The sequence below is a fragment of the Phodopus roborovskii genome, unplaced genomic scaffold (assembly GCF_943737965.1).
Source record: "Phodopus roborovskii unplaced genomic scaffold, PHOROB, whole genome shotgun sequence".
NCBI lineage: Eukaryota > Metazoa > Chordata > Mammalia > Rodentia > Cricetidae > Phodopus > Phodopus roborovskii.
The window spans coordinates 11,489,673-11,511,195 of NW_026126578.1; positions in this window are offsets into that span (position 1 = coordinate 11,489,673).

Below are 21,523 nucleotides of genomic sequence, written 5' to 3' on the forward strand. Positions count from 1 at the left end.
ACTAGAGAGGTTGAAGCAGGAGGGTCTTCCATGTTTCAGGTCAGCCTGATCTACATAGCAAGTTCCAGGCCAGACCCAGTCTCAACAACAACAAAAAGATATAAAGGTTTGGAAACCAAAGTCAAGAAAGACAATTGTACCTTCCCACAGCACATCAGAAACCGAATGCGGGCATTTTAGAACTACACATTTGTCCCATATCTCTAGATATAGCTCAATGATAGATCACTTGCCTTAGCTCTCTGAAAGCCTGGATTCCATCACCAACTTAAGAAGGGGGGTGGGGGGGGGAAGGTCCACAATGCCAGCTTACATGGGGCAAAGTTGAGAAGATTTTTCAGGCTTAATATAAAATATCCCCTAAGGACAGCAGACTTACGTCTTCCAAGATCTCACGTCTTGCCAGGTGTGGAGGCTCACACCTTAACTCCTCGCACTTGGGAAACTGATATGGGATGACTGCAGTGAATTCAAGGCCAACATGGGCCACAGGATGAGTTCCAAGTCAGCCAGGGCTAGAATGAGATCTTGCCTCAACAAAAGGAAACAAAACCCCTATCAAACCTTCCCTGCAGCTCTTTCCTTCTTAAAAGACTCTACTTTGACCAAAGAACTTTCCTCTAGGACCAGTACACCTTGTGCTGAAGCAGATTTTTAAGGGACCATCACCATTTCCCCTCTTACCTCTCACTTGGTCTCTGTTGAAGTGATCTCATTGTCAATCACTACATGCAATTTCTGATGCTTCTATAATGATGAAACAAACCACCTTATTTCCTCAAAATGCTCACACCTTCCCAGCTAATAAAGATCTTTGCTACTACTCTCCCTGGCCTGGAGGGACATTCCTGAGTTCATTACCACACTGCCTTCACCCTTATCCCTACCTTAATGGCACCATCAGATATTTCAAAGCAGATTTTTTTTTCTAGCTCTCTTTCCCTGACTGTGACTTAGCTATTGATTTTTATGAGTTATCTCCTGATTATCTGTTCACACATCACAGAGAACTCAACAACATTCAGTATCTTCCAGTATCAGCTATGAATCTTCAGAATCTCTCTTCTTGTGTTCATTTGCTCATTTGTTTGTTTTTGAAGCACTGGAGATTGAATTTAGGGCAGTGTGAATGTTTAGGCAAGCCTCCTACTACTTAGGTACACCCCTAATCCTTCTTGCCAGTTTTTTTTTTTTTTTTTAATGGGTTCAGATGCCATAACCGGGGGACAACTCTGTTCTCTCTTTGCATCATGTGGGTCTGGGGGATGAACTCATTTCATCAGGCTTGGAGGTAAGCCACTGACTCAGCTCACATGCCCAGTCTCTCCATTCTTTAGGTGTTACATTTTTCCATAGTGGGTGAGCCCTGCATCTCCTACAGCAACAAAAGATACTTCCTTCTACCCTACCCCACACCAGTCACCAGTCAGCCAGTTTGGTATACTCACCTCTGTAATTTGTTAACAAGGAGGACAAAACACTGGTTGAGTAGCATTCATACTCCAGCTATAGCTTCAGTGACTTGTTGCTGGCATAATGACACTGAACTTGCTCCTAGGACAGACTTAGTCACTGCTGTGATAGTCAAGTCAATAGCCAATGAAAATGGAAGAAGTATCTAAAATTCTAAAGTCATAACCAAATGGTAGAACAGCTCTTAATTCAAAATAAAACAAAAATTCTAGATACCATTGTGAATTTTAACTTCAGTCTGAAATTGGTTTCAATGCTTCTATTGGGAAAAAAAAGTTCTTTTCTGCTCAGAACAACTGTTTTTTTCTCAAAGTTTTAAGATTGATTTTCATTTTTTTTGTAGATGTTGTGCCTACACATATTTCTGTATACCATGTTTGAACAGTGCCTACAGACAGTGAGTGCATTGGCTCCCTCCTGTTTGTGCTGAGGCTTGAACCCAGGTCCTCTTGACCACTGAGCCCTCTCTCCAGTCCCATAATTGCTATAATGAATAGAAAAAAATTATTCTGCCATTGGAAACCAAAATTAGTATATAATTTTGAGAAACCTGTATTTGTGGCTTAAAATGTACAAGCAGGGCATTGAAGTACATGTCTGTAAGTCCAGGACTGGGAAGGCTAAGGCCTAAGCTGTATAAGGAGACCATGTCTCAAAAAACCAAAAATAGATAATGCCATGACTATGCTATGTCAGAAACATAGACAAACATAATTGTGTCTTTCCACATGTCAGAATTCATTGAGTGGAAATCAGTTCACAAGGTATGGAGGTTTCAATGGCATCCGTTTGCCCAGTGTTCCCACTTCCCATGATATCTGAGGTTAAAGCAAACAGATTTAACAATCAGATTGTATATTATATGCCACACAGTAGGTGTGTTTGAATACAGAATGGCTGTAAAGGGTTAAGAGGTCACGGCAGAGTACAAAAGGTTTAAGAAGCAGGGAAGCTAAGAGAGGTGTGTGTGTGTGTGTGTGTGTGTGTGTGTGTGTGTGATCTAGACAGTATAAACGGTGAGCCATAAAAAAATAAACCTAGCCATAATTGGAAAACATAGGAATAAAAAAGATATACCTAAGGACCACAAGATGGCTCATAAGTAACGATCCACTGGGCCTCATGACCCAGGTTCAATCCTAGAATCCACACTGCAGAAGGAAAGTACTGACTCCCAAAAGTTGTTCTCTTCACACAAGCACTGCAATGACCACATGAGCACAAAATAATAAGTACATACAAAGATAATCTTAAGGGGCAAGAAATACCACATCAGTCCCTGTGACCATCTCATACATAGACAAAATTATCAAGTCTAGCCAGTTAGCTAGGACGCCGTGTGTTAACTGATTTGAAAATGTCTTTAGAAAATCTGTATTTAGATTAATTTTATTATGTCTTGGGACTGTGGAGATGGTTCAATCATTAAACACTTGGCTTGCAAACATGAGGACCTAAATTCTAATTCCAAGCACATATAAAAAGCCTTTGAAGTGCACACATGTAATCTCAACACAATAGGATCCCTCATTGAGTGCTGAGAATCAAACTCAGGTCCTCTAGAAGAACAGTGAGTGCTCTTTACTGCTGAGCCATCTCTCCAGTCCCACAATTGCTATATTTAATATAAAAGTTTATTCTGCCATAGGAAACCAGAATTAGTCCCTGGGACTTGCTGGCTGGCCAGTTCAACCAAACCAGTGAGTTTCAAGTTCAGGGAGAGACCTTGCCTCAAAAATAAGAAAGCTGTTGAAGATACTCATTGTTGGCCTCTGTCTACAAATACCAGATCCCACCCTATATATAAACACACTATACAAACACACACACACACACACACACACACACACACACTGTACTCTGTGATGCTTACAACTACACTGCTACCAGTCAAAAATCTATACTGTTTAAAACACGTTAATCTTGAATTTGAAAGTTTATAAGCAGTTTGTCTTCAAACATTTGTAGTATGTCATAACACACTAAATTCCCATTTGTGCCAAGTTGCCCCAATGTTGAAAACCAAGAACTAAGATCAGTATAAACACTCTCATAATTACATAAATAACATTAGCAGCTCCTCTAACATAGGTAGTTAGTGTAGCCCTGGGGAAGGCTCGTAAGACAGAACATTATTGCTGACAATGCTGCTAACTGACTCATTGCTTAAGTGTGGCCTGCACAGTCTCGTCAAACAGCAAAGGTGTCTATGAATACATGCAGCTTCTGTTGTTGTTATTGCTCAACCCAGGGCCTCATGTGTACTGGGTAAGCACTGCACCACTGAGCTCATGCCCAGCCGAAACACATGCTTTAAACACACAAAAGGGACACAGACAACTTTATGAACACACATGCCAGTGGGAAGGGGTGGGAAATAGGTGTGAGAACTAAGGAGAGGTAAAGAGTGTCTGTAATTTCCAGTTCTTCTTATGAAAGAGACCAAGTAAATGACAAACTGCTTAACATTTAGAAATGCTTGGTGGTCTGTACATGGCAATGTACTAGAAATACCACCAAACTTTTGCAGTTTATAAAATCAACTTTTGTTTTGTTTTAAAGACAGACCTCTCTGGCTATCCTGGCACTAATTCACAGAGACCCACCTGCCTCTGCCTCCTTGTGCTGGAATAGCCATCTAAAAATCAGTGTGCGAGCATCTATGTTCCTAGCTCATTAGCCCACTGCCACCCTTGGGAGCACCTTTAAAACACATCTTGACAGACTACCTCTGTTTCTATCACTGAAAAGAAAAGGAAAGCTTTATTCATCAGATACGTCTGCAGTCTCAAAGTGAGAGAGGTTTGGGAAGGAATTCTGGAATTCAAAGCCAGCCTGGTCTACGTAGTAAGTTTAAGGCTCACCTACGATACATGTTGAGACCTGTCTCAACAATCTCAAAAGTGGCCAGGCATGGTGGTGAGTGCCTGTGATGCCAGCACTTGGGAGGCAGAGGCAGGTGGATCTCTGTGAGTTCAAGCCCAACCCAGTGTTCCAGAACAGCCAGAACTATGAAGAGAGACCCTGTCTTTAAAATCTCAAAGGTGTAACTAGAGAGATGGGAAAGTGGGTTAAGGCATTTGCCACTAGGCCTAACAACCAGAATATAATCCCCAGAACCCATAGAATAGAGTGGAAGGAAAAAAATCTCACTGACAAGTTGTCCTCTGACTTCCACACATGTATGCTCACACACATATACACAGACACACAAGAATCAATAAACATAGTCCGTAAAAGAATCTAAAAAACAAAATGAAACAAACAGACGTCTTCATTAGGCTATGCCTTACATGCAGTAAAATGCAGCCCTCCATGAGTTGGTAACTTTCTTTCCAAGCCTGGCTGCAGGCAGTCGCTGATATTTTTTTGGTCATCATCCGGCACTTGGGAGACTGAGGCAGGGCAAATAACATGAGTTCCAGGCTAGCCTCAGCTACAGAGTAAGAACCTTTCTTTAAAAAAAAAAAATGCTATTAAGTTTTATTTTTATTATTATTATTATTATTATTATTTAAAAAGTCAAGACTTATTCTATACAGTGACTGCTTATTCTTCCAGCCACACGAAGTATTGTGGGGGAGGGGGGTACACTATACTTGTGCTGAACTCAACTATGTATGCAGGCTTGCTCTGAATTGCTCTTGCCTCTGCTACTGGAGTGCTGGCATTATAGGCACTGTCCACTATGCACTGCTATTGTTAGGCTAAAATTTAAAATTCGTACTATCAAGAGGTCTCTTCACCTCGAAGGAGCTTGATGAAAATGTGTGGCTAAACCAGAACTTGGACACAGGTTTGTTTTTGTTTTGTAGAGGGGTTGTTGGGGATTTCAAATTTGGAATTTTTTTATTTGTTTGTATACTGGGGTCAGAAATCAAGACCTTTCCAGATAGTCTAGACTGGTCACAAATTCATACATGACAATCCTTCTGCCTCAGCTTACCCATTGCTGAAATACAGGCATGCATCTCCCAGCTGGGTTAAAACCCAGTTTTGTACGATAACTTGATGAGAATTATATCAAATTACTAAGTATTGTTAATGCACCTTGCAATCTGGTGAGGGGTTGATTTGCGGAAGTAGAAGCAAGAACTGGTGAGGCATTTGCTGAGAGGAAATAACTGATCTGGAACTGAGTTCAAAGACTGAGTGATCTCCCTGTACAGGGCTGTGGGGTCACAGCGGTCCTCTTAGCTGGTTCTCTGGTTACTTTTGCTTTTCTGTTGGCTTAAATAAGAAGCAAAAAGCAAGGGCCGAAGAGATGGCTCGGCAGTTAAGAGCACTGCCTGCTCTTCCAGAGATCCTGAGTTCAATTCCCACCAACCACTTAGTGGCGCTCAGCCATCTGTAATGAGATCTGGTGCCCTCCTCTGGCCTGCAGGCATACATGCAGACAGAATACTGTATATAATAAATAAATTGATCCTTAGAATAAGAAGGAGAAGGAAGAGGAGGAGGAGACAAAGAAGATATAATTCCTTCTGAAAAAAAGTAAGACAACCACAAGTCAATCCTTCTTGAACTCTGTTCAATAAGGTCATGTGTCAAGGCTGTGGGGGTGGCTTAGTGAGAATGCTTGCCCAAGGCCATAGGTTCCTTTATCTCTTGGCTGGTTCCTGCAGCATGCCTTACACAGTGGATCACCAGCAGTGCAAAATAGCAACTCATATGGCTTACTAGCCAGGTGTAGCTGTTCTGCCTCCAACCCTGACCCCAGCCAGTGTTACTAGCCAGGTGTAGCTGTGCCTACGTGCCCTAACCTACCTCTAACCCTGACCTCAGACAATGGGAGCACAAAAACGGGGAGGGAGGGAACAGTGTGGAACAGAAGAAGGGCTTGGTGCCTTTCCAGCTGCCACCTAGCCTTCTTGCTAGGACTTTTGCTGGCACCTGCAACCCTGTCCCAGGACTAGCTCGTCCCTGCAATGGCTTAAATTTTACTTCAGGGAGCCCGATCTCAAGAATTTTGGTTTGGGGCTGGGGGTGGAACGCCATGGTAGAGCACTTGCTTAGATACATACAGCCCTGGGCTCAGATCCCCAGATTACACAAATTGAGGTGGGGAGGGGGTGACACATCTACTTTTGTTTTTTTTACAGTTCCACACACCACACCATCCCGTCCATCAGAGACACATCTGTGCAAAGACAAATGCCAAGCCCAACAGTGAACTCACCCTTCCCCTCCCAGCAGACTCAGTGACACCAGCACCTCTCATGAGTCAGAGCTTTCCCCAGATGGCAGGCACGGTGCCCTTCACCTCTGCCTTCATGGGGTTGCCACACTTCCTGCCACCACCCTGCTCCCCACAACACTTCCTGTCTGCACTCTTGCCTGCCTGCTGATTGAAAGGATGGCAGGCTCATGGCCATGGCACATAGAGAGTGACCTCCAAGTGCCAGGCATGATGACTGCCTTAGCTCTTGGCTGGCTGCTGCAGCAGGCCATACACAGTGGGCAAAGGACTGGCATTGCCCTCACCTTTACCTGCCCCAAGAGGTAGATAACTGATCATTGGTTTTTGGTTTTTCTTTGTTCTAGATAACATCCTGTTATGTTGTCTTGATTGGGCTGGTACTCACTATGTAGCCCAGGCTCTTCTCAAACTCATAATAACCCGCCTATCCCAGCTTCTCCAGGGTTAGGGTTACAGGCGTGTGCCACTATACCTCTAAATTTTTTGTTTGTTTTGTTTTTTTATCCTTATTTTACAAATAAGAAAACTGAAGCACAAGCAACTCATTTTCCCAAGATCATGTCACTTGCAAAAGAGGAACTGTGCCAGGCACAGGTCCTCTGAATGAGCAGTATATGCTCTTAACCACTGGGCCATGAGATGTCCTTTCTTCTTTCTTGTTTTTTGAGACAGGGTTTCTCTGTGTAGCTTTGGAGCCTGTCCTAGCACTTGCTCTGTAGACCAGGCTGGCCTCGAACTCATAGAGATCCGCCTGCCTCTGCCTCCTGAGTGCTGGGGTTAAAGGCCTGGGCCATCACCTCCTGACTCTTCTTCCCATACAAATGAATAAAATTAATAGGAGGCTGGAATTTGTTTGTTTGTTTGTTTGCTTGTTTGTTTTTGAGCTAGACTCTCCCTGTGTAGCCTGGCCTGGAACTATGTAGGCTAGGTGGCCTCAAACTTATAATGATCCTCCTGCTTCTGCCTCCTAAGTGCTGGGATTGCAGACATATATCACCACAGCTAGCCCAAGTTCTTAATCACTTATGTGCAAAATCAGCATCTGGAAAGATTTTTCAAGAATGTTTATTCCCGCCAAGCAGTGGTGGTACACTCCATTAATCCCAGCAGTCAGGAGGCAGAGGCAGGTGGATCTCTGTGAGTTTGATGCGAGCCTGTTATACAGAGAGAATTCCAGGATAGCCAGGGCTGCACAGAGAAACCCTGTCTCAAGAAAAAAAAAATGACTCACTATTCTTTCAGAACCCCATATGATGTCATGTAAAACAAGAGGTTCAAATACCCATGCTTACTTTGAGAATATCAATGAGGCTGCCCAGACCATCAGGGTACACGTTATCTGTAAAGCCTAGTATCTGGAAGATACTACTGTAAAGAAGCAGTGTGTACCATCCTGGCAGGATAATAACGGAGTCGGAAGACAAATAATGAAACCTGGCACAGGATTGCCCAAAAAGGGTGCTGAATTTTTACTGCACATGCTTCAAAATGCAGAAACCAGTCAGTGCTAAGCTTGAGGACTCAGACGCAGATCCTCCAGTCATCGAATAAACCCACATGAACAAAGCCCTCTAGATGCATCGCCACACAAACAGAGCTCATGTTCAGGCAACCCATACCTGAACTGCCTATCACTGAGATATCTTCAATAAAAAGAATAAACTCTCCCTAAGCTAGAAGAGGAGGCTGCATGGAAGAAAAAGACATACCAGAAGAAACTGAAGAAACAACAGCTTAAAGCACAGGGACAAATTCAGCATGAAACACATGCAAATAAAAGGTTTTGTAATGTTAAGAACCAGACACAGTGATGAATTTCGGAGGCAGAGGCAGGCAGATCTTTGTGAACTGGAGGCCAGCCCAGTCCACACAGCAAATTCTGGGCCAGCCCAGGGCTACACAGTGAGACTCTGTTTCAAACTCAAGTCTCCACTGGACTGGTTAGCACAGGTCACTCAGGATGTGGGGGGGAGGAGTAGGAGGGGTAGGATTACTGAACTACCTAATGAGGCTGTGTTCTCATTTTTTCTGTTACTGTAATGAAACGCACTGACCAAAAGCAGTTTAAGGGAGGAAAGGGTTTATTTAGCTCATGTTTCTAGGGAATTCAGGGCAGAAACTCAAGCAAGAACTTGAGGCAAAACCATGAAAGAATGCTGCTTACTGGCTGCCTCACAGACCCATGCAGGCAGGTTCCATTCTTTTCTCCCTTGACCCCAGATAGGGCTTCTCTGTGTAGCCCTGGCTGTCCTAGAACTCACTCTGTAGAGCAGGCTGGCCTCAACCTCAGAGATCCACCTGCCTCTGTCTGCTGGGATTAGACAGCTTTCTTTTACAGCCCAGGGAATGGCATTGCCCACAGTGGACTGGGTTTTGAACATCAATTAGCAATTAAGGCCTTCTCCCACAGACGTGTCCACAGGCCACATGATGTAGGCAGTTCCTCAATTGCGGCTGTGTTGTCTGAGAACTCTGGGTCAAGTCCGACAGTCAATCTGAAGAACTAGAACAGACTTTGTCTCAGAAAAACAACATTGTCAGGGAGGTCTCTGAGGCCTCCTAAAACAGTACTGACAACTACAGCAGCTGGTGGTTGCCCACTAGAACTAGATGGTAAAACCTTGTTGCTGAAGGTAATACATGCCTTGTCTGAATAGAGAAATCACGCTTGATCTAGTCTAGTATCTTCCCCTTGGGCTAGCCTCGTAGTGCTGGAAGGTGCTATGAGTGGAGAGAATTGTCAGCAACAGTCTTACTCAGTGGTGGGTCCTATGTATGACAGTATCAACTGGCCAGGCAGAATGAGGCCCCTCTGCAGTCCTGCAAGTCCATTACAGGAGTGGCTAACCACTGAGTATCCAACCCAGGGCCTTGTGCAAGCAAGCATTCTATCAGCTTTTACATCCCTAATCCCAGGATTGGGAATTTGAGGCTAACCTGAGCTATATAACCAAATTCTGTCTCCAATAAAATAAAGTCCAATGAAGAAAAAAAAAAAACCTCTTAGACTATTTTAGTGTTTGGTGGAATAAATGAAAGAAAATTGTTTTTTAGGAATTCAGTCAAAAGTTTCAAAAGTTAGGCCAGTGAAATGGCTCAGTGGGTAAAAACACTAGCCATACAAGTTTAAAGACCTGCCTTTAATCCCTGAAGCCCATGTCAAAAAAAAAAAAAAAAAAAAAAAAAAAAAAAAAGGAAAAAGTCTAGCAGGGCAAGGTTGGCAGATCTGTGAGTTCCAGGCCAGCCTGGTCTACAGAGTAAGTTTCAGGACAGCCAAAACTCTTACACAGAGAAACCCTGACTCAAAGAAACCCACAAATAATAATTCTTACTTTTAAGAAAGAAATGAAGGAAGGAAAGAAGGAAGAAAGAAAGAAACTTAGACTGAAGGTCCAGACCAACAATTTTAGATCTTGCTCACTTAAGAAAGGGGGGAAAAAGCTTACCCTTACATTGACTGATGCTGGGAACTGCTATTTATCTTCTATAGTTAGTTTCCAAAGATTTCCCTAGTTTATTATTATTATTTTAGAGTTTAGAAAACAATTTAGTTGTGTGTTGTGTGATGTCAGCGTGGGGTACATGCACATGCTGAGCATCTCTACAGTCCCTGATTTCCTTATTGTTTTCTACACCGCCCTGATACACGCTTTTCAAGTCCAGTATATTAGTCAGGGGTCCCCTAAAGGAACAGAAATGACAGACTGGAAATATATACATGGCTTACAGGATACTGTGAGAAGTCCAACAATGGCTGACTCACACTGGAGAGGCCAAGAATGCAATCGTTGTTCCGTCTATGAGGCAGGGTGTCTCTGCAGTTCCAATCTGACCCTGGGTTCCTGGAGAGCAGCTGGTCTTCGGTCTGTGGTGGAATCCCAGGGAAGCAGGCTCTAATGTCAGTGAGGGAATGCAGAGGCAACAGGTAGAGAGATGGACTCCTCGCTGGTGAGAGAGGGGGCAGCAGGCAAGAGCCGTTTCCTTCCTCCACGTCCTTTTACACGGGCTGCCACCGAAGGTGCCACCCAGATTTAGGGTGGGTCTTCCTGCTTCAAATGATGTGATCTAGAAAATCTCTCCCAGGAGTGCCCAGCAGCTTGGACTTTAGTTGTTGCCAGATGTAGTCAAGTTGACAACAGAGATTAGCCATCAATCACATCCAGGTGCAGATCAAAGGCAGTTGCTGACTCTATGGGCTAATTAGCAGGCACTTTATAAGTAGCATGTGACTCTGTTAGGACATCAGCAAATCTCTAGGCATTTGCAATGCTGCTCCACTGGGAAACAGCCTTCCTCTGGAGAGTGTCAGTCTGCACACCATCTCTCAGTCCCAAGGTCATCTACGATTACACTTGGGGCATTTCGACAGCTCTGAGACTGCCATACCTTACCACTGCTACATGCTCAGGAACCTTTCTGAGTGACTACAGTAAGTTCTTCGTTGGTCTTCCTGTCATCAATATCTCCACCATTCAAATGTGTTCTATGTGCTGCTGCCAATATTAACTTTTAAGCTATATTAAGTTCAAAAACTCTTTGAAAACTCTCAAAGTCCAAATTCCCTGTAGCTGAACTCCAAGACCCTCCACCATCTCTCCCTAATATGCCATTCCAAAATTTTACTTTGATTATTTCATGCACCAAGTATTGTCTTGCAGTCAAACAGACTTCCTACCACTTCCGATAGGGGAGAAACTGAAGTCCTTCCTATTCTGAATTGTAAAAGCACATTCATTGCTTGGTTTTGTAGGAGGGATTCTGAATGTACACTTTGGTAATAATCCAACAAGCACACTCAGCTAATTGTTTGTTTGTTTGTTCCAAATTAACCTTCAAACTGGATGCCATCCAAACGGAGACTCGGGAAAAAGTGCAAAACTGGGTGGCCATAGTGTATTGAACCCTCTGAAACCAAACAAACAACTATAAAAGAAAAGGGGAAGGTCAGAGTCAAGAGCAACTGCCTGGCCAGAGGGACAAGATGCAGTAGTGTTTGGATTGAATTATCGCCTCTGTTCTGACTCCCTGTAAAATATGCTAAGGGGGCATGGTTTGGGGAAGGCAAGTGTCCCTCCCAGACTTCCAGCTGTCTGAATAAGTACAGTTTAAAGCTTCCATCCCTGGTTTTTATTTATTGTCAACAGGCAACACAGACTGAATTCCAATTTAATTCCCAGGTCATGTCATCCATTTTCTCTTTATTTATTCTCTAGTATTCACCCCTTAGGAACTCAGCCTGGTAGCTCACACCTCTAATTCCAGAGCCCTGAAGACTGAGGCAAGAGGATCTCCAGGAGTCTGTGGCCAACCTGGGCTTCATAATGACGTCCAGGCTAGCCAGGTCTATAGAGGCCCAGAAAGAAAGGGACAGGGGAGAGAGGAAAATAATGAATGAATTGGGGTGAATTGATCAGAAGGTGACTGTATGACTCCTGAGGAATAATAATATTCTATTTCTTGTCTCGGACGGTTTTATTGCTGTTCTTTTAGTAGTGAGTGCTTGCTCTAGGTCACGTATGGGCTGGTACTATTGATAAAGCATGACCATATCAGACAAGGTACGGGGCCTTGTGTAGTCTATTTCAGTAAGTATATCAGTATAAATTAAAGATTTACAGACTAGGATGTAGTTCAGTCAGCAGAGCGCTTGCCTAGTATAGACAGAACCCCAAGTTCTGTTTTCAGTACCACATAAACCAAGCATAGTAGCCCACATCTGTAATCCTAGCACCCAAGCAGGAAGATCAGAAATTCAAGGTCAACCTTGGCTACATAGTGAGTTCAGAGCAGTAAAGATTTGAACTGGGAACATGGCTTAGCAGGTAGGGGCACTTGCTGCACAAGGACCCGAGTTCAGATCCCCAGAACCCATGAAGAAAACACAGGCATGGTTTCGTGTATGCTTGTAATACCAATGCTGTGGAGGGTGTGTAAGGGGGATGGGTGAAGCTTGCTGACCTCAGGTAGTTGCTGACCTCAGGTAGCTCCAGGTTCAGTGGGAGAGTCCTGACATCTTCTGGCCTCCATGCCCAGGCCAGGCCAGCCCACCTGCAAATGTACACATACACCATAAACACACACCTAAAACATTTTTTTTAAATTTAGAAATTCCTACTACCTTTGTGAAAACAAACAAATGGACTCTAAAACTCATATGAAAACTGATAGAACTAGCCAAAACAATCTTGAGAAAGTGGGACAGACAGTCAGATGGCTCATATTTCCTGCTAAAATGACAAAGAAACTTGATCCATAGCAAAACACAGGCAGCACTCACACGTGCCATCCCAGCACTCAGGGAGAAAGAGAGAGAGGATTTGAAGTTCAAGGTCATCTTTGGCTCTATAGGGAGCTTGAGAAAAGTCTAGGCTACAAAAGACTCTGCCTCAAAAAGCAAGAGCAGTTAATCCCAGCATTTGGGAGGAGATAGGAGGCTCTCTGTGAGTTCGAGGTGAGCCTAGCATATTCATGCGTGTGCACATGCACACACACAAACACACACACACACACACACACACACACACACACACACACACACACACACTATTGTGCTTTCAGGAAGGAAGAAGCCTATTGTCACTGCTGGGCTGAGCTTTGGTACTAGGAAAAGTTTGTGATTTTCAGCACAATGAAGAAGACACAGTGAAGACCTGTGGTTTGTGGGATGCCTCAGCAACTGCTGTGACACACAAGCCGTCACAGTTTACCTGAGGGTCGGAAAATAAAATCCTAATCTGTGAAGGACACTCGTGGTAGCCCATTACTTCAGTCATCTGCCTCTTCTCCAGTCACCCACAAGACTGCAGCTCGCCAATCACAGCTCCCATGATCCTTTGAGGGACTGCCAGTGTTAGGTAGAGTGCTCCTGTAAGCTGGGACTTTATAGAAGAGAAGGAAGCAGTAGGAGAGGGAAGGAGAGAGGGAGGGAGGGAGTCAGGGAGGGAGGGAGAGGGAGGGAAGGAGAAACGGAGTGAAGGGGGGGAGAGAGTAAACCAAGATTCACACCTGTGACCTCCAACTTTCGGAAGCCCGTTCACATTTTCTCCGTTTACCTTCCATGGCAGCGAGAACCTGGCTCCAGTGGGGAGTTGAGGCAGGAGGATTGCTGCAAGTCTAAATAGTGAGACTATGTCTCCAAAAAAAAAAAAAAAAAAAAAAAAAAAAGCTCATTGAGTAAAAGTGCTTGCTGCCGACTCGTGACCTTGATTTGAAGGGAGAACTGACTCTCAAAGGTGGTCCTGTAGCTGAGCATGGAAGAACATGCATTCCATCCCAGTGGAGGCCAGTAGAGAGAGTTCCAGGACAGCCTGGGCTACACAGAGATTCTCTGTCTCAAAATCAATCAATCAATCAATCAATCAATCAATGGTGATCCTCTGACCTCCACAATGTGCCTGTGGCACATGTTAGTGAACACATATACATGCACACACCCTGACATAAAAGAGTTTAAAACCAAGAAAGCTGTCCTCTCTCAGATACACAAAGACATCTATGTGCTAGAAATTCTCCACAGCAGAATTGGATGCTGTCCTAGTTTGCTTTTGACATTGTGATAAAACACAGAGCAAAGCCAACGGGGAGGGAAGGATTTGGCTTACAGACTACAGCCCCTCAGTGACAGAGCTGCAGCGGGAACTTAAGGGAACTTAAGGGAGGAACCTGAGGCAGAAACGGAAGCAGAACCCATGGAGGAGTGATGCTTGCCCAGTTGTTCAGCTACCTATCTTACACAGCCCAGGCCGTCTTGCCCATGGATGCCACAGTGAGCTTGGCTCACCTACATCAACTAGCAATGTTTAAGAAAATGCCCATAGACATGGCCCACTCTGATGGAAGCAATTCCTCAACTGCCTTTCCACTCCCCTCTGTCCCCTCTTGTCAAGTTCACAAAAAAAAAAAAAAAAAAAAAAAACCTGTGACAATGAATAATCTAAAAGAATTAAAAGGCTATCAGTAGAGGGACAGATTATTAAACTTGCCATCTGGAGGCTGAGGAAGAGGGAACTCAAATCAAATTATAGAAAAACCTAGAAAATTATAGAAAAGCCTAGACCAGGTGTGATGGGTGACTGCAATCCTAATATTCTGGAGGCTGAAACAGGAGGGTGGAGACTTCAGCACGGACTACATAGCAAGACCCCAGTGCAAGCCTACCAACCAACCAAGCAAGCAAGCAAGCAAGCAACCAAACCTCAGTACTTGCGAATCACATGAGAAACCTTCACCCACATCTTCCCACCTACAGTCACAGCACAGGGAAGGTGGAGCTTAGTTGCATTCTGACCTTTTGAAAGAGATTCTGTCTGGAGATCTCAGTGCAGGGAGAGGCTTACTTAGCCTTCGGACCTAGAGCAGAACTGGGGCAGAGGGAAACTGATATCTGGAAGAGATACTCTTCTTGCCTTTCTCCAGCCAAGACAGGTTTTGAAACTCTGGAGTCATGACCCAATCCCCACGGGTCCCAGCTCAAATCAGCCCTTTTAATTTAGTCTCCCTTTTGAAACAGCCTGGGTGTTAGCCCATACATCTCATGGCTAAGCCACTTCTGCTCAGTTTTGGCCAATAAGCTTCACAGACCCAACAATCTCTGGACCTAGCATGGACCCTATTAAGGCCCAGTGACTTGGAAGCAGCTATGAGCTCAGATTGGGGGGGGGGAGTGCTAAGTATATCACTGGAGTGATAACCGATTCAGTGAAAGCATGCTCACTTAGCATGCATGATGCTCTAGGTTAAAGTTCTAGTATGGAGAACACATTTAAAAATTAAACGCACCATGGTGGTGCAGACTTTTAATCCCAGGAGGCAGAGTCTGAGTTCAAGGCCAGCCTGGTTTACAGAGGGAGCTCCAGGACAGTCAGGGCTACACAGAGAAACCCTGTCTTGAAGGAGAGGAAGAGGCAGAAGAAGAAGGAGGAGAAGAAGGAGAAGGAGAGGAGGAGGAGATGAATCAGCAGCGCAGCAGCAGCCTGGCTTAACTGAGTGTGGTCTCCCACTCTTGTATCCCAACATTCTGGAGGCAGAGGTAGGCGAATCTCTAATGAGATCAAGACCAGTCTGGACTACAAAGTGAATTCCTAGCCAGCCAGGGCTACATAATTAATGCCTTGTATCGAGAACTAGTTGCCTAAGGCTGTAGAGATAGCTTAGTAATTAGAGCATACACTGGCTGTTCTAGAGGACCTAGGTTTTGATCCCAGCACCCAAGTGATGGCCAACAACCATATGTAATTCCAGTTCCAAAGGATCCAGTGCCCTTTTCTGGCCTCCTCAGGCACTCTATACATGCACACAGTGTAAGACATATATGCAGGCAAACACAAATATGCATAAAATAAAATCAATAAAGCAAAACAAAACAGAAGCCCCCCTAAAGAAAAATTCAAGAGTCAACTTCTGACTGGCAAGCAGGAGGTCAGATTGGAGCATCTTGAGTTCAAGGCCTTCTGAGAACAGAGTGAGTTCCAGATCAGCTTCTGGCCTCTCTGGAGAGGGTGGGTGGCAGCAGGAACACTTCAGGAGCCCAGGGAGATAGGTAGCTTAGTCAGGAAAGTGTCCACTGAGCAGCAAGCACAAAGGTCTCAATTCTGCCACAGCACACATGTATATCATCATATGTGGCTGTGGTTGCCTCTAACCCAGCCCTGTGGTGACAAAAGACAGGAGGATCCTTGTGGCTTGCTGGTCAGACTGTCTAGCTGAATTTGAATTCTACGACAATGAGAGATTCTGTCTTACAAAATAAGGTAGAGAGTAATTAAGGAAAATATCTGACACCAAACTGGCCACATGTACACACACAAACACACACACACACACACACACATGCATGGATACACACAAACACATACTTACATGTATACACACATATACAATGCACACACAACCAACACCAATCCAGTCACTATGAAACTGAGTAGCCCAAGGTGACCTTGAACTTGCAGCAATCCTCCTGCCTAGGCCTCTCAAGTGCTAGGATTAACATATTTTTGGTCAACCTAGTGGGAAAGAAGGACACTGAAGGCCATCCTGCCCAAATAATAATTGATTCCTTCACTCCGTGTCTCCTGAGTCTCCTGACCCTGTACCCAATTTTGAGGTTTTGTTTTTGAGTCAGCTCTGTAGTCCTGGGTGCCCTGGCACTCCCTATATAATCCATCTGTTTCCACTTCCCAAGTGCTGGAGTTACAGCCATGTACCACCATGCCAGGCTTCCTGTACCATTTTCCCAGACAAGGACCAGCAGAGCGGTGTTCCTGTCCCAAGATGATGGTGTGGGGAGGTGATCCAGTGCTTTTCATGTGGCCAGGGCTGCCCTTTTCGGTACTTTGCTTCCTACCTTTTCCTTCATCCACAGGTGTTCAGGGTGTAGGATGCAGAGGAGCTACCAGTACCGGGCAGATTGCAGATCTGGCTTATGTGAGGATTCCCATATGGAAGGCTCTCAGAAGGAAAAGGACATGTTTGGAGGGAAAGAGGTGACAGAATATTATATTTTTCTGAATCAGTGCCAAGTGGACTATGTAACACAGGCCAGAAGGAGCCAAAGAGGGGAAAGGACCCAGGCACAGAGCATGTGGTGGCACCACCCAGACTGGGAACCTTGAAATATCAGGAGTGAACAAGTTCATGCGTGTGATTCTCTCAGCCAAATGTGCTGTGGGAAAGAGGTGGAGAGAAGCCAAGCCAGAGGTTGGCCAAAGGGAGGAAGGAAGATGCATGGCTTGTGTAAACCCAATGGTATGCACAGATGCACAAGATCCTGTCGCTGCCCCATGGAGACCCAAGAGCTCTTAGAGGGCAGTTCGCCCCAGTGGGGAAAAGGCAGGGTTCAGTGTTCCCAGTAACTCCCTGTGACAAATGCCACCTAAGAAAGCCACACAGTACTAGCTGAGAGCTGTTTCTCCAACCAGGCGGTCAGAGGCAATGCGGTATTTGTGGAGGCTGGTGATACAGGGAAAACTGGGGTCTCCTGGGGGAGTTCTTAGTCTCATTAATCAATGGGTTCAAATGGAGGTACAAGGACAGTTTTATTAGCGCTTAAAGGGAAAACTGCAGGGCAGGCAGACTATGAACCTCAGCTACTGCCCAGAGGAGAAGGGAGGAGAGGAGAGAAAAGGCCATGATGCCACGTAAGCTGGACTGGAGCTCAGATACATGGCCAATAAAAAGCCACGGGGTGGGGAGGGCAACTTTGGACAAAGAGTAAGGAAGTAAAAAATCTTGGTTGGGGTTGGGGGTGAAGGAAAATATGCTGAGAACAGGGGAGGAAGAAACACAAAAGTTTCCCTTTGCAGAATAACTCAGGGACTAGGCTGACTTACAACCCTGTGTCTGTGGCCCTTAAGCTTCTTTCTTCACTAGGCACAGGGATTCTAGGTAGGAAAAGTACAGCATCTCATTTAAGGACTAATTATTCCGCCCACCTCTTTGGCACAACTTAAGGTGAACCTGCCTTCCTGAGGATGGTCCCTTAGCCAACGTGATTGAACCAGCCTGACTGGAAGGTTAAGTCTCCACCTAGGCCAGGCAACAGAATCCATAGCCTGTGTGGCAGGTTTTTTTTTTTTACTCTGGTATGGTGAGTTTTTCATGGCTGGGTGAGGCTGGACTGAGAAAGGAGAGAGAGGGGAAGGGTGGTGATGAGTGTGAATGCTGGTTTTGGTGGCTGTGATAATATGTTAGCTCTGGAGTTTTCTCAGAACAAAGAAATGATGGAGCTGGGTGTGGTGGTGGACATCTGGATAGCTAGCGAGACAGACACGGAATCGTGAGCTTCGAGCCAGGACTATATAGTGTGATGTGACCCTGTCTAAAAGCCTTCTTGGTACCAGAACATTAAATTAAATGACTGAAGTCAAGTGCTGGCTAGTTTGTTTGTCTATTTGTTTTTGTCGACTTGATACAAGCTAGAATGGTTTGGGAACACAAGATCTCAATTGAGAAAATGACCCTACCAGATTAGCCTGTGGGCAGGCAAGCTTGTGGGGCAATGTCTTAATTAATGGTTTAATGGTCATGACTTGCTCATCCTGCTTTCTTGTACAATTCAGGACCACCTGCCCAGGGGTGGCACACCCGTCACCTTCCGACTGCACAGTGAGTACTGAGGCCTGTGTGAGGCAAATGGTATGTACAGACTGGAGTAGCAAGACAGCAAGCAGCATTCCTCCATGGTTTCTCCATCAGTACTGCCTCCAACTTTCTGCCTGGACTTCCTTCAGTGCTGGACTGTGATGTGCTCAAGCTGCCTTTTGGTCATGGTGTTTTGTCACCACAGCTAAGACAGTCCATCACAGTGACAGCACCTCTTTCGAGTCTCAGGAGCTCCAGAGGGTGAGGCAGGAGAATCTCTATTGGAGGCCGACTTTTAAGTGCTCAGGTCTGGGCAGGGTGTTTTCAGGTTCTTGACCTCTTATTCAATGAACTGAAATAATCGCACACAGACCTGTGAAGCAGCAAGGAAACTTTGTTCAAAGAAAAGGTGTGCGTTGTTCAGGATGAGAATGGTTCATATGAGAATGTACTCAAGGGTCAGGCACTATTTGGAGCTTCCTTTTATGGGGCTCAAAAGGTGGCAGAGTTTGATTGCTAAGGGCATAGTGTGAGCATTTCTCTGCTTTTATTAACAAAGTTAGATTATGTAAGTCTTCTCGATCACAGCACACATCCTTCCCCATGAAACATCTGATTCTGCATAGACAAAAGAGCAAACAGAGAATTCTTCCTAAAAGTTCCCTAAGAATACAGTGTGCAGAGAGAGAGAGAGAGAGAGAGAGAGAGAGAGAGAGATTGCCTTATTAAACATTCACCCAACAGCAGTGTAGGTTGGCCTGGCCCACTATGTTTTTGAATAGGAATTCCTAAAGGGAACAACTTTATTTTCGCTGTTTAAAACACATGGGTGTACAGTGTACAGCTTGACAAAAGTGAGGACCCTAACAGGTTACCAGGTGCAATGTATAGAGTGGGGGTTTTGTATGGAGTATGTACAGGTGAGGTTGTATGTAGTGTGTACATGTGAGGTTGTATGTAGTGTGTACATGTGAGGTTGTATGTAGTGTGTACAGGTGAGGTTGTATGTAGTGTGTACAGGTGAGGTTGTATGTAGTGTGTACAGGTGAGGTTGTATGTAGTGTGTACAGGTGAGGTTGTATGTAGTGTGTACAGGTGAGGTTGTATGTAGTGTGTACAGGTGAGGTTGTATGTAGTGTGTACAGGTGAGGTTGTATGTAGTGTGTACAGGTGAGGTTGTATGTAGTGTGTACAGGTGAGGTTGTATGTAGTGTGTACAGGTGAGGTTGTATGTAGTGTGTACAGGTGAGGTTGTATGTAGTGTGTACAGGTGAGGTTGTATGTAGTGTGTACAGGTGAGGTTGTATGTAGTGTGTACAGGTGAGGTTGTATGTAGTGTGTACAGGTGAGGTTGTATGTAGTGTGTACAGGTGAGGTTGTATGTAGTGTGTACAGGTGAGGTTGTATGTAGTGTGTACAGGTGAGGTTGTATGTAGTGTGTACAGGTGAGGTTGTATGTAGTGTGTACAGGTGAGGTTGTATGTAGTGTGTACAGGTGAGGTTGTATGTAGTGTGTACAGGTGAGGTTGTATGTAGTGTGTACAGGTGAGGTTGTATGTAGTGCGTACAGGTGAGGTTGTATGTAGTGCGTACAGGTGAGGTTGTATGTAGTGCGTACAGGTGAGGTTGTATGTAGTGTGTACAGGTGAGGTTGTATGTAGTGTGTACAGGTGAGGTTGTATGTAGTGTGTACAGGTGAGGTTGTATGTAGAGTGTACAGGTGAGGTTGTATGTAGTGTGTACAGGTGAGGTTGTATGTAGTGTGTACAGGTGAGGTTGTATGTAGTGTGTACAGGTGAGGTTGTATGTAGTGTGTACATGTGAGGTTGTATGTAGTGTGTACAGGTGAGGTTGTATGTAGTGTGTACAGGTGAGGTTGTATGTAGTGTGTACAGGTGAGGTTGTATGTAGTGTGTACAGGTGAGGTTGTATGTAGTGTGTGCATGTGAGGTTGTATGTAGAGTGTACAGGTGAGGTTGTATGTAGTGTGTACAGGTGAGGTTGTATGTAGTGTGTACAGGTGAGGTTGTATGTAGTGTGTACAGGTGAGGTTGTATGTAGTGTGTACAGGTGAGGGTCTCAGGCTGCAAAGCCCATTCTGAGCCAAGCAGATTGCTAAACTATTCCATATGCTTCCTTGCTTCTCCATGTCTTAAACAAGCCAAGCCAGATAACATTTCAGGTAAAGCAAGATGGGGCAATATTTTAGAGAAAGTTGGCTGGTTTTGCTGTTGTTTTGTTGCTTTTTAAGCAGGACAGAGAGACAGAAAAAATATAGGGGCATGGGAAAGAAAAGGTGTCTCTCCACCATGGTCCAGTTAAAGACTTTTTAAAATTTTGTTTTCATCTTTTGTGTATTGGTATGTTGCCAACATGTGTGTCTATGTAATGGTACCAGAGCTCCTGGAACCAGAGTTATATAGACAGTTGTGAGCAGCTGTGGGTGCTCGGAATTGAATCCAGGTCATCTGGAAGAGCAGCCAGTGCTCCTAACCTCTCCAGCCTCCAGTTAGAGACTCTTGCCAGCTGAGAAGCTATATTAACACTTTCTGTAATAACTGCTAATATAGCATTAACATTTCTTTCACTTAAGGCAGTGGTTCTCAACCTGTGGCTCACAACCCCTTTGCAGTTATATATCAGGTTTTTACATTCTGATTCATAACTAGCAAAAGTAAGATTATGAAGTAGCAGTGAAATATTTTGTGGTTTGGAGTCACCACAACATGAGGAACTGTATTAAAGGGTCACAGCGTTAAGAAGGTTAAGAAC